Source organism: Bombina bombina, chromosome 4, assembly GCF_027579735.1.
Source record: "Bombina bombina isolate aBomBom1 chromosome 4, aBomBom1.pri, whole genome shotgun sequence".
Classification (NCBI taxonomy): domain Eukaryota; kingdom Metazoa; phylum Chordata; class Amphibia; order Anura; family Bombinatoridae; genus Bombina; species Bombina bombina.
In genome coordinates, this window is record NC_069502.1 from 116376472 (window position 1) to 116389662 (window position 13191).

General features: G+C 36.7%; 1 protein-coding gene across 4 annotated transcripts in view; it reads right to left on the minus strand.

Annotated features, from left to right (window-relative positions):
- The window catches only part of LOC128655986 (adhesion G protein-coupled receptor F5-like), a 206526-nt gene that overhangs the window by 141837 nt on the left and 51498 nt on the right, over positions 1–13191 (minus strand). The window contains exon 2 of one of the 4 annotated variants that reach the window (XM_053709609.1): positions 5625–5814. The exons of the other annotated variants lie outside the window; for them this stretch is intronic. The gene's annotated coding sequence lies outside the window, so the exon portion shown is untranslated. The remainder of the gene's footprint in view (positions 1–5624; positions 5815–13191) is intronic. 4 annotated transcript variants of the gene reach the window in all.

Here is a 13191-nt window from a genome sequence, read left to right on the forward strand (position 1 = left end):
CAAAGAAACTGGAAGAGTCAGTTACCGCATTTGGCCAAATAGGACAAGCCCAGGTACCACGTCCTGTCTGTTTAGTAATTTTCCCTAAGGACTTGCTCCCAGGATGGTGTGTGCCAAGACTACATGTGACTCTAGAAATAGTGCAGCTTTTTGAGAGTGCTATAGCACCATAGCTGAGCAGTGTTTCAGGGTCATATGATGTGTCCCCGGTCCAGTCTGGGAGTACTGTTCAACATTCCTTGTTTTGCTTGTGCTTAAGGGTGATTACAAAAGTCTGTGAACCCTGACTAGTTCCAAGTTTGTTTGAATATGAGCTTGCACCTGTGTGTGAGCCTGCATTTGTGTGGCTGTATTAGGGTCCCAGGTTTTGGAAGAGACCTTGATGTGGAACCTGGGCTTGTCCCATTTGGCCAAATAAAAAAATAAACTAACCGCCTGCACAAAGTATTAAGAAAAAAACAACAACTACCTAATAAAATGATTAACCCCTAAATCCACAAACCCCAACATCGCGAACGACCTAATACATCTATTAGGCCCTAATCCACCAACCCCCCACAACGCAGTAAACCTAATTTACCTTTTAACTCCTACACCGCCAACTCCCACAATGCAAAAAACTAATTTAATGAGTAAACCCCCTAACCTAACAATTCCTAAATTAACCCCTTAATTACAATAAAAAATACAAAAAAATTACATTACATTAATCTAATTACAGAAAATAAAAAAACACTAACATTACAAAACATAATAAACAACACTATCCAAAATAAAAAAATTAAACCTAATCCCTATGAAAATAAACCCCCCCCCAAAATAAAACCCCCACTAATCTAATGCTAAACTACCAATAGCCCTTAAAATGGCTTTTTTTGTAGGGCATTGCCCTAAGTTTAACAGCTCTTTTACATTACAAATAAACCAAGTCTCCCCTAACAGTTAAACCACCCCATCAAACCCCCCAAAATAAAAAAAAAACTAACACTAATAAACCTAATCTACCCATTGCCCTGAAAAGAGCATTTGTATGGGCATTGTCCTTAAAAGGGCATTCAGCTTTTTCACTGCCCTTAAAAGGGCATTCAGCTCTTTTGAAATTTGCCCCCAAAAAATCCTAATCTAAAAAAACTAAACCCCCCCCCAAAAAAAAACAACCTAACACTAAAGCCCCAAATAGGTACTCACAGTTTCAGAAGTCTGGCGGAGAAGGTCTTCTTCCATGCGGGTCCATCATCTTCATCCACAGCGAAGGCGGTGCGGAGCGGTCTTCCCAGAAGTGGCGATCCTCAGCGGCAGTCATCTGCGGCGGTGGCACACCTCGGCGGCGGCGCTCCTCGGCAAAGGGTGGAGGTTCCTCTTCATGCGATCGTCTGCCGCACACTGAAGAAAGAGCTTAAGGTACCCCATATTCTATTGGATGCTGAAATTTTCAAAATAAGCGAATAGGATGAGAGCTACTGAAATCTTATTGGCTGATATGAACAGCCAATAGGATATCAGTAGCTCTAATCCTATTGGCTATTTTGAAAAATTCAGCCAATAGGAATGCAAGGTACCCCAAATTGATTGCGGTACTTTGCATTAAATATTCAGTATACCACGAACATCGGATGAAGAGGAGCCTCCATGTCGCCGAGGATCGCCGTCACCGAGGACCGCCGCTGCCGAGGACCTCCAGTGCCGCACCGCCTTCGCTGTGGATGAAGATGATGGACCCGTCTGGAAGAAGAGCTTCTCTATTTGGGGCTTTAGTGTTAGGTTTTTTTTTTACATTTTTTTTGGGGGGTTTGTTTTTTTAGATTAGGGTTTTTTGGGGCAAGTTTCAAAAGAGCTGAATGCCCTTTTAAGGGTAGTGAAAAAGCTGACTGCTTTAAAATTATTTTTAATGTAAAAGATCTGTTAAACTTAGGGCAATGCCCTACAAAAAGCCCCTTTAAGGGCTATTGGTAGTTTAGTATTAGATTTTTTTTTATTATTATTTTTATAGGGGTATTAGTTTAGGTTTAATTTTATTATTTTTGATAACTTTTTATATTTTTTCTGTATTTCTATTTTTATTTTATTTTTAAGCCTGGGGGGTTGTATTTTCAACACATGACCTCTGGGCATGCTTAGCAACTCGTATTTAATAAGGAGTTTAACTATGTAATTACTGCAACTATTTCACATTCCAATGTTCTTCACATAGGGTAATAAGTGTTTTTTAAAAGACATTTATATATATATATATATATATATATAAATATCTATACCTATAAATATATATATATATATATATATATATATATATATATATATTAAGGGTTCCAGTGAACAGAGGCACTCGCCGGTATGGTGAACAAAGTGTTTTTTTATTCTTATCACATCAGAATAAACGTTTTCGGGCGATGATGCCCGTCATCAGACTCCTGTGAATACAAAACAGTGTGTTTGTTATTACCTGACCAGGGCCTAAATAGACCACAAGCTGCCCAGGACGCTTCCGGCCCCTCCGCTGCCGCACCGGAAAACCGGAAGTGACGCATGAGCGTCTGACGTCATACGTTGGAAGCCGTAGCGCCCGGACCACTCCTGGCAGGAAACAAAAAAATGTTACAAAAGTGCATATAACATTGGTTACTCATATTAGCATAGTGTGTATTTATAAATAAGTGACTTAATCCCTTGGGATAATTTTATGTGATTGGGAAATGTGTAAATACTCAATAGTGTAAATTGCAGTGAGGGATAATATAAAAATTAAAGGTTAAAAAGTCTGTAGGGGAGCTATTAAGTGACAGGTATTCTCCTCATATTCAGCCAATATTTCTTATATGTAGGGCTAGGAAACTATATAAGTAAGTAATGCTCTATATAAGGAGCAAATATATGAGTGCCCCATATGTATTGGCTATTTACTAGATAAAGGTGTCATCATGGTACTGGTGGTTATTACTTCACAGTGGTGAAAAGCAATATAATGATAGTAATTATACTGTCTTGATAGTACAAGTTACAGATAGCTACGCCAGTCTAGATGGGTATTTAGACCCCCTGGAGTCATGGTGCCCAGTTCAAAAGTCCATTTCGCTTTTGAACTGGGTACCATGACTCCAGGGGGTCTAAATACCCATCTAGACTGGCGTACCTATCTGTAACTTGTACTATCAAGACAGTATAATTACTATCATTATATTGCTTTTCACCACTGTGAAGTAATAACCACCAGTACCATGATGACACCTTTATCTAGTAAATAGCCAATACATATGGGGCACTCATATATTTGCTCCTTATATAGAGCATTACTTACTTATATAGTTTCCTAGCCCTACATATAAGAAATATTGGCTGAATATGAGGAGAATACCTGTCACTTAATAGCTCCCCTACAGACTTTTTAACCTTTAATTTTTATATTATCCCTCACTGCAATTTACACTATTGAGTATTTACACATTTCCCAATCACATAAAATTATCCCAAGGGATTAAGTCACTTATTTATAAATACACACTATGCTAATATGAGTAACCAATGTTATATGCACTTTTGTAACAATTTTTTTGTTTCCTGCCAGGAGTGGTCCGGGCGCTACGGCTTCCAACGTATGACGTCAGACGCTCATGCGTCACTTCCGGTTTTCCGGTGCGGCAGCGGAGGGGCCGGAAGCGTCCTGGGCAGCTCGTGGTCTATTTAGGCCCTGGTCAGGTAATAACAAACTTACATTGTTTTGTATTCACAGGAGTCTGATGACGGGCATCATCGCCCGAAAACGTTTATTCTGATGTGATAAGAATAAAAAAACACTTTGTTCACCATACCGGCGAGTGCCTCTGTTCACTGGAACCCTTAATATATATTTAACATTTGGGAGCACCCCGACGCTGCAATTAAATAGTGAGTGCTGGTACTACTGGATCTATATATATATATAGGTATAGATATATATTTTATAAAAAAAACCCATCTTTTTATATATATATATATATATATATACATATATACAGTTTATATATATATATATATATATATATATATATATATATATATAATATTTGAGCTTGAGTAAGGGTGTTTGCATTTTCCCCACTTTATGTCTACAGAAGAATACGTTAATGCGGTCGCAATATCCGAAGTTAGTATTTTTGCTTGCATCTGGTTAGCTCACAAGCAAAACCTTATTACTTTCGACTTGTAATACATGCACAACCCAACTTGTGCAAAAAAACAAAGTCTAGAGGGGTTAACACACAAGCAGGAGGGCAAACTACTGCTCCACTCGTAATCAAGCTCTAAGTGAATCTGTGCATTGTGGTAATTCTAAAAATTTGGCTCTTGCTCACCTAAACTTGCAGTAACACTGATCACTTCTCCAGGGGGGTGGACCAGATAGCATCACAACAGTGTCATAGCACAGAACGATACCACTGCCATTTTACTTGCCTCATAGTAAATTAATCTGAGCACCATGGTTATTCTGAAAATTTGGCTCATATTCTTGCTCACCTAAACTTGCATTAAATCACCCTTTAATAACTTGCAGTTCCTTTTATTTGATGCTTTGTTAGTTTTGTGTAATGATCCTAGTAACTTTTTTTGATTTTGGAAGGGACAGACACCTTTGCTGCTTTACTGACTTTCTGCAATTAAGAAGAGGAGCTGCTGCATTTTTCAGAGCTGTTCATTTTCCCAAGGAGGCCTTTCCTTGTCTGGAGCATCTCTAAACACTCTAGACAGGTTTCATCATAGCTGACATCATCTACTAACGTTGCCATCCGAGTGTCCACACCAAGCTGAGTTTTATTATTGGTCTATAAGCTATTCATAAGTGAAAATACATGTTCAGTGGCAGCTCCAAGAAGGCAAAAAAGGAACTCTACCAACTTAAAAATATTTAAGGAAGGAACATGGTTGTTATTGAAGTGAGAAACCATTTAAACCCATCTTTGAGCTGGCAATGTTTTATTAGCAACCCATTCAGAATGTTTTCCCTCCCAGTTACAAATTGCTTCCTATAGACATAGTCATCATACATTTTATTTTTAGCCAACTGAGCAGAGGGTACAGTTTTATTGACAAGAGATAAAAAGTTCACTCAGTGTCTTCCCATGAAGGTGTTTTGTTTAAAGGGATACTAAACCCACATTTTTCTTTCTTTCAAGATTCAGATAGAGCATGCCATTTTAAGCAACTTTCTAATTTACTAATATTATAATTTTTTCTTCAATCTCTTGCCATCTTTATTTGAAAAGCAGGAATGTAAAGCTTAGTAGCCAGCCCATTTTTGGTACAGAACCCTGGATAGCAATTGCTTAATGTTGGCCACATTTAGTTACCAATCAGCAAGCGCTACCCAGGTTCTGAACCAAAAATGACCGTCTCATAAGCTTTACATTTCTGCTTTTCAAATAAAGATAGCAAGAGAGCAAATAAAAATTGATAATAGGAGTAAATTAGAAAAAATGCTTAAAAGTGTATGCTCTATTTGATTCATGAGAGAGAAAAAATGGGGGTTTAGTATCCGTTAACCAGCTGTTGGATTCAAGGTCCTGAAAGATTTTTTTTCCAGTTCATTTGTTCAAGTAATTCAGCACAGTTTCATAAAATGAGAGTGCAGTGGCATAAAACTTTTTTTTTACCTCTTCCTTTGGTGGTCCTTCCTCTTTTTCCAGTTTTCCAAGGATTGTCCTAACAGTTAGAGGAAGAAAATGGTCCTCAATCTTGGACATCAATGTAGTTTTCAAGCCATTAATGCTATAAATCACTTCAAATACAGTGACTGTCTGTCCATCTACTTTCTTGACTGCTTCATGGAAAGATGAAGCCTGACTATGAACAAAATACAACCATACTTCAGACAAAAAGTTGTTCTACATAAACAATGGACATTTCTCCTGCGACTGAAAATATTATTTTACAGGCATGAACATTTTAGGGACTCATTCAATGGCAAGCATTAGTATTAGCCAGAGCCACTTATTTCAGCATAACCTAGGATCATCTGAAACTCTGTTTCTACATAGTCAAATCATTCCATTAGTGTTTCAACTCTGTGTTTGTTTAACCTTTGAGTGCTAAGCTGGATTTAATATTTTTCTGATTTTTACTATTTTTAACAAAAAAAATGTTTTGACTCCCCCCCCCCAGATCCCCAAGACTCATACCATTGGAAAGGTTAGGCGATTACCTTTCCAATGGTGGGTCTTGGGGTCTGTAGCTGCTCAGATCAGGTTTCTAAGTAGCATGCCCCCTTTCCCTATACTTTGTATTGTCAATTTTAAATAAAGTTGCGTGGTGATGTCATCACGTCATTACGCATGACGTCACCGCACGTAACGGGAAGCCCCGGCGATGCCTGTCACTATGCAGGCCTGATCACCGGGGTAGGAGCGGCTGGGAGCCCCCAGATCACCAAAAAGGTAGTTGAGTGCTAGTGACGGCTCTGAGGGGTTAAGATTTGAAATATAAGAACAAGCATAATATCAGTAGCTGTTCGAACAGTGTTGTGTGGTCTGCACACGTAACTCCTATCAGATCATTCCCAAGATTAATCTGCAGTTTGGTAAAAATATTGTTATGGCTTTTCTTTTCTGCGCACAGTCCAACAACTTTTTTTGTAATAGACAACAGATGTTTTACCAGGCAACATTTTTATTTCTAATATTTTAACTTTCACTCCATTTTTGTAATCAAAATACTTGACAAGTACAGTAAAATCTTAATCTCTTTATGATTGGATGCGTCAGTGGATGCAAATTTGGGCTCTAATGATATCTAGGGTAGCTTTGATGTACAATCCATGGACCTAAAACTATGACAGTGTAAAAACTATAGCCACATAGGAAAGGGAACAAGCTCCTTATGGAGAAAGCTGATTGAGAGAAGTGTTTTAAATCCCCGATTTCAGTGGCTATAGTTGAAACAAGTACAAGATTATATCTTGGTGGTATCTCACACCTGTGCCCCTCCATAATATATCCCCTACAGCTTCACCCTGACATTGGAGGCACTGTGGTTGTATAGAATCACTCTTGCATATTTGTGTTTTTTCCCCTTGATTAAGCCGCTCTGGGAACAGATCTCCCAATGTGTAATTAAACTCCTTGGATCAGACCTCCATCTGGAACCTTTGATTGTCCTTCTGAATAAAATACCTCATATTAAGTGCAAATATAGAAAACAACTTCTCCAAAATTATACTTTCATGGTTCAGATAGAGCATGCAATTTTAAGCAACTTTCTAATTTACTCCTATTATCAATTTTCTTGCTATCTTTATTTGAATGTAAGCATAGGAGCCGGCTCATTTTTGGTTCAGCACCTGGGTAGCATTTGCTGATTGGTGGCAACATTTTGACACCAATCAGAAAGTGCTACATTCTTGCTTTTTCAAATAAAGATATCAAGAGAATAAAGAAAAATTGATAATAGGAGTAAATTAGAAAGTTGCTTAAAATGACTTGCTCTATCTAATTCACGAAAGTTTAATTTGACTAGACTATTTCTTTAAATAGAGATTTAGTTAGACCACTTTTTGAATGTAGTTTTTCTTTGGGACAGAGATTAACCACTGTATAATTAACAATATGTTTTTGGTATTTTCCTTTCTGTATACTTTTGTGATTGTTGTAGTTTTTCTTTAAATGAGTAATGTAATCATGTATACTGTAATTTTGAGAGCTTTTTTTCCGTAATTTATATCTTTGTTTACAAATCCCCAGTAAACGGTTATAACAAGACTGTATGAGTGATTTTTTTTCATTACTGTGTCTTCAGTCCCGGATTTCTGTATTCTTCTTTATGCACCTCAATTTCTTTCCTGAAAACTCAATAAAAATTATTTCACTTAAAATAAAATTATGACAATGTCAAACTGTGTGATATGTAAAAGCACTTGCAATTGCAGCTAATTGCTCTTCCCAAAATGTCTCCAGTCTAAAAATAGTTGTTAATGACTTATCACTGCTTAAGTGAGTTTTATTATCACCATGTCCACCATGGTTGATGGAAAAACTAGATGCACAAGTGTTGCACCTCTCATCAGAGTCTGAGACACAGATTTTTCTGATAAAGGGACATTCCTTTTTAGTTGTTCATTAAAGGTACACCTTCACTTCTTTGGTATAATTTCTAATCATAAATGGCTGTTTATTGTTATACTATTAAACAATATAGGGCTAGAATACAAGTGGAGCGGTAATTACTGCTCCAGCTCGAGCGTTAACAATGCTAGAGGTTAACATTTTGCACCATCAGGTAGCGCTGGTATTACAAGATGAAAGTAAAAAAATAGTTTTGCACAAAACCTGATGTGTGCAAAACGTTAAAATCCACATGGGAAGACAGCACACTCACCAAAGTGGGGCACGGAAAATCCAATCACACTGAAATAATTCAACATTTTCCAGTCTACAAATAATCAATGTGTATGATTCTGATCTTATTTTAGATTTTTTATGTAGATGGTTTGTTTTTAATTGTATAAATTCAATAGGAAAAGAAATTGAAAATTGTGCACATGCATATTATAAAATAACCACAAGATGGCAGTGTAACTTAGCTTGTCAATTAATGAGAGATGCATAGGTATATAAGAGACACACCAGTACATAATTTAGATGACATGACTAAGAACCTATTGTAGGTTTGAAACATTGTTTTTTCTGATGGACCCTGCTTGAAGAAATAAAGGTCTTTTACTGATTATTTGGAGGCTGGAAATTTTTGAATTTTGAATTTCAGTGTGCAAAAAGTTAACCACAGGATATTGCTTTTGTGATAACTCCATTGAATTTAATGTAGCAGCAATGCTCCTAAACGGCTACAACCCCCATTGCAATAAACTCCCTACACTAGTAACCCCATAACGAAATTGTTGGATAGAAGATCAGAAAAAAAGAAGAAGCATTGAATAAAAAAAGGAAAAAGACAGCCCCAGTGGAGCGCTACCATGGACCCGTTGCTGCCCTCTGAAAGACCTAGACTCAAGTTTGGTGAGTACCACATTTTGGGGTTTAGCAGCCATTTGTTTTTTTTATTTATGGGTTTCTTTTGTTTGTTTTTTTATCTTAGCAAAAAAGCTTAAAGGAATAGAAATGTTAAAAATGAAATGTGCATGGGTGCATTACAATGTACAATTGAAGCATTTTGTAGATATACTTAGATTAGCAAAAATACTTCTAGTAAAAGTTATTACTGTCTTTCTGCGACAAACGCACATATCCTGTGAGGGCCATGCACCAGTATTCAAACACCACACCTTTTCAGGCTTGTATGACACAAAGGATTTCTTCACAGAAGCAATAAACACCATCTTGATTACTGGTGCACGGCCCTCACAGGATATGTGCATACAAAAACCCCAGTAATAACTTTTACTATAAGAATTTTTTGCTAATGTTAGTATTTTGCCAAAATGCTTTGATTTCAAATTGAAATGCACATATGCATATTTAGTTTTAACCTTTCTATCTCTTTAATCACTGATGTCATATTCAGGGCATCCTTTTTAAGAAAAGGTTTTTTTTTGGGGTGATGGGAGGTTACAAAGATTTTTTTATGCAAAAGAGCTTATCGCTTCAACTTGGGCACTAGGCTTTAGTGTTAGTTTAGTTTTTTTTTTTTAGGGGTGTTTTTTTTTACTGGTTAGGGTTTGTTTTTTGAAATGCTAGTTTTTTTTTATTTTTGGTTACTTAGGGGATCTTAGGTTATGGGTCTTGGGGTGTTAGCTGTTAGGAGGTATTTTGCAATGGGGTTGTGGTGGTTAGCATGTTAATAGGTTAGGGGATTTTTTTTAATGGGGTTTTGGCGGTTTAGGGGTTACTAGTATAGGGAGTTTATGGTGGTGGGTTATTTGGAGATTTAGGGGTTACTACTGTAGCGGCGTAATTTGTTGTAGGCTATATGGCAGTTCAGGGGTTACTATTGTAGAGGGGTAATTTGCAGTGGGCTATTTGCCATTTTAGTGGATACTAGTGTAGTAGAGTAATTTGCTGTGGGCTATGTGGTGATTTAGTGGTTTCTAGTGTAGTTGGATAATTTGCGGTGTGCTATATGGGGGTTCAGGGGTTAATAGTGTAGGGAGTGTATAGTGTAGGTGGAAAAACTTTATCTTTTTTTTTTGGGTGCTTAGTGCAACTTTTTTCTTAGCCTACACTGTTTATGAGAGCTTTGAGTTTATGTAAAAAGTTTAAGCATAAAATGTGATTGCATTCAAACAATTTGCATTTACTGTTAACATCATACAAGCACACACTGAGGCTCAATGCCCCCATAGAAAATATGGGGAACGTAGATTACCACAAGTTTGTGCAAAATAATTTGTGGTAATATAAACACAGCACCACTTGTAATGTGGATTTGAGCTAAAAAAAAAAGGGACCTTGTGATTGCGTTTGTGCTCTTCGCCTTAACTTAACTTAACTTAATCCCTATGAGAAAGACCAAGAGATATCAAAGACACTATAAAAAAATATAAAGCTTTAAGTGCTTTAACCTCTAAGGATCCAGAGATTAATACCAAATTAGACACGTGCGATGCTAAATAATTAGTTTCGTTTCGTTTTATTAAATCATTTTGTTTCGGCAAATTAGTTATGTTAAGTTTAAAAAAAAATTGTTTTGGTAAATTAGTTATGTTAAGTTAAATCGTTTTTTCATATGCATTATTCTATTCTGAAAAAACGAAAGAATCCAAAAAAACCATTTAATTTAACATAACTAATTTGCTGGCGATTGCCGAAACAAAATGATCTAAAACCACCACCGCTACCCACATCGCCGACACTAAATAAAGCTATTAACCCCTAAACCGCCGTCCCCCCACATCCGTAACACTACCTAAACCTATTAACCCCTAAACCGCACCCCTCCATCGCCGGCTCTAAATAAAGCTATTAACCCCTAAACCGCTGTTCCCTGACTCTAACTAAACACTAAATAAACCGATTAACCCGCAAACCGCAGGTCCCAAACATTGCCGACACTAACTAAACCTATTAACCCCTAAACCGCTGTTCCCAAACATTGCCAACACTAACTAAACCTATTAACCCCTAAACCACCGCCCCACATCGCAACAACCTAAATTAAACTATATTAACCCCTAAACCTAAAACCCCATAACTTTAAAGTGCCAGTAAACCTAGAAAATAATGTTATATAATTCTGCACATAGTGCAAAATTATATAACATTATTTTAGTGCTAGCTTTATGTAACTAATATTGCCAGGCATTTTTTATTAAAAAAGAGGGTTTTTCACACCCGCCCTCTGTGCTCTACTGAGCGGGTCTGGTTTTCCCTCAGGGCGCATAAAACAGGGTCAAGTAGCCAGCAAACAGGGTCATTGCCATATTGGTCCCAAGGAGAATCTTTATTTTAGTAGATTGTGATTACCTTTTAATGGACCAACCTTTTAATGGACCAAAAATATCAAGGTTTTGTTTTTCAAGCTTTTAAGACCTCACCAGTATTTTTTTCCAGATGTAGATCATGTGATATTCTAAAAGGAGTGATGTAATAATATTAATTGTATAATTCTGCACACAGTTATAGAATCAGTGACAGACAAGAGTTAAAGCCATCATTAAAGCGACAAAGTAAAAATTTAAGCTTTCCTGATTCGGATAGAGCATGCAATAAAAAAATAATCAAATTTACTATCTTACTACTAATATTATTGTGCCCAATATTTTTATTTACACACTTTCTGAGGAAACAGATGTGAGCATGTGCAAGAGTTCACAGTATATACGTATGTGTGTTTTGGGATTGACTGATGACTGTCACATGGTACAAGGGAAGGGAAAATTGAATAAACTTAGAAATTTGCCAGAAAAAAATCTACTACTCATTTTCAATATATTTTTTGTTGAAATTGCTTTTATTAGCATATGTTAGAAATTACAATTGAATATATTGCATATGAACATATCTTTACATAAAATTTAGTGACTCGTACAGAAGAAAATTATTTCAGCTAACAATCTAAAGCTCTCAAAGCATTCAGTTGAGGAAACTCTAGGAAGGATAAAATCATCATATCAATTATCAACATATTCCCCTGTGGTAATGGGGCCTTCTATTTCTAGCATTATCATATGTTAAAGGTTTGGAATATACCAGCAACACAGTATTATAACAGAATTTTCTTGTCATGTTCCATGTGGATATCTCTGTCTGGCTTCCCAGTACATAATCCAGGGTTCCCAAATTGCTATAAAAGTATCTATATTAGAGAGCAAATCTGCAGCTGCCTTAGACATTTTATACATATGTTCTATTTTTTGTTCTACCAGGTAGAAACCCGGTGGCTCTGTTTTCCAAAACTTAGCTATAATTAACCTTACTGCGGTATTTATTATCGCTATGAGTTTGTTTTGTCATAATGTAAACCCTTCCATTGGGAAATGCAATAGCCCATGTTCGGGGTGAAGCTCAACCTCTTTCTCGAAAACTGCACTCAACAGGGTAGCTGCATCCTTCCAGAATGGTTGGATTTTGGTACAGTACCACCACATATGAATATAGCTGCCTTCCTCTCCACATCCTCTAGTAGCTAGTATTCCCTCCCCCATCTTGTGAATCCTAGAGGGGTAAAGATACCATCTAAATGATGATTTTATGAAATTTTCTTGTAAAGATGCGTTAACGGAAAAAAAGTTACCCTGTCTAAGTGTTTTAGTCCATTGTTGAATCGACCATTCTTGTCCTAGATCGTTTTCCCACTTAGCCATAAGAGAGGTTTTAGTGTCGGGTTTAGTTATGTTAAATGTAAGGTATAATTTAGCAATGGCTCCCTTCATTCTTGTTTTTGTTAAACACATCATTTCAAACAAAGTGCGATTGTGTGGAGGGGAATTACCCAGAGCCTCCATTACAGTAGCTCTTAATTGAAAATAGTGGAACCATGTGTGATCATCTGTTGGATTTAACTCCCTGTATTGTTGATTGGTAAGAAATTTTCCATTAATAAAGATATACGCTATTCTATATAGACCTCTATTTATCCATTTGCTTTGTACCATCTTATCTATTGAAGTATTAATATTTAGTAATGGTGCAGCTGTCGATCTGTTGTTGAGTAGTGGATATTTCAGTGTCATTTTATCCCATATGAATAGTGTGTGAGAGATAACTATGACATTTTTCCCTATTTGAGGCCTGTGTATTTTAGGCGTCCACAATAATTTGGCTATATCATCCA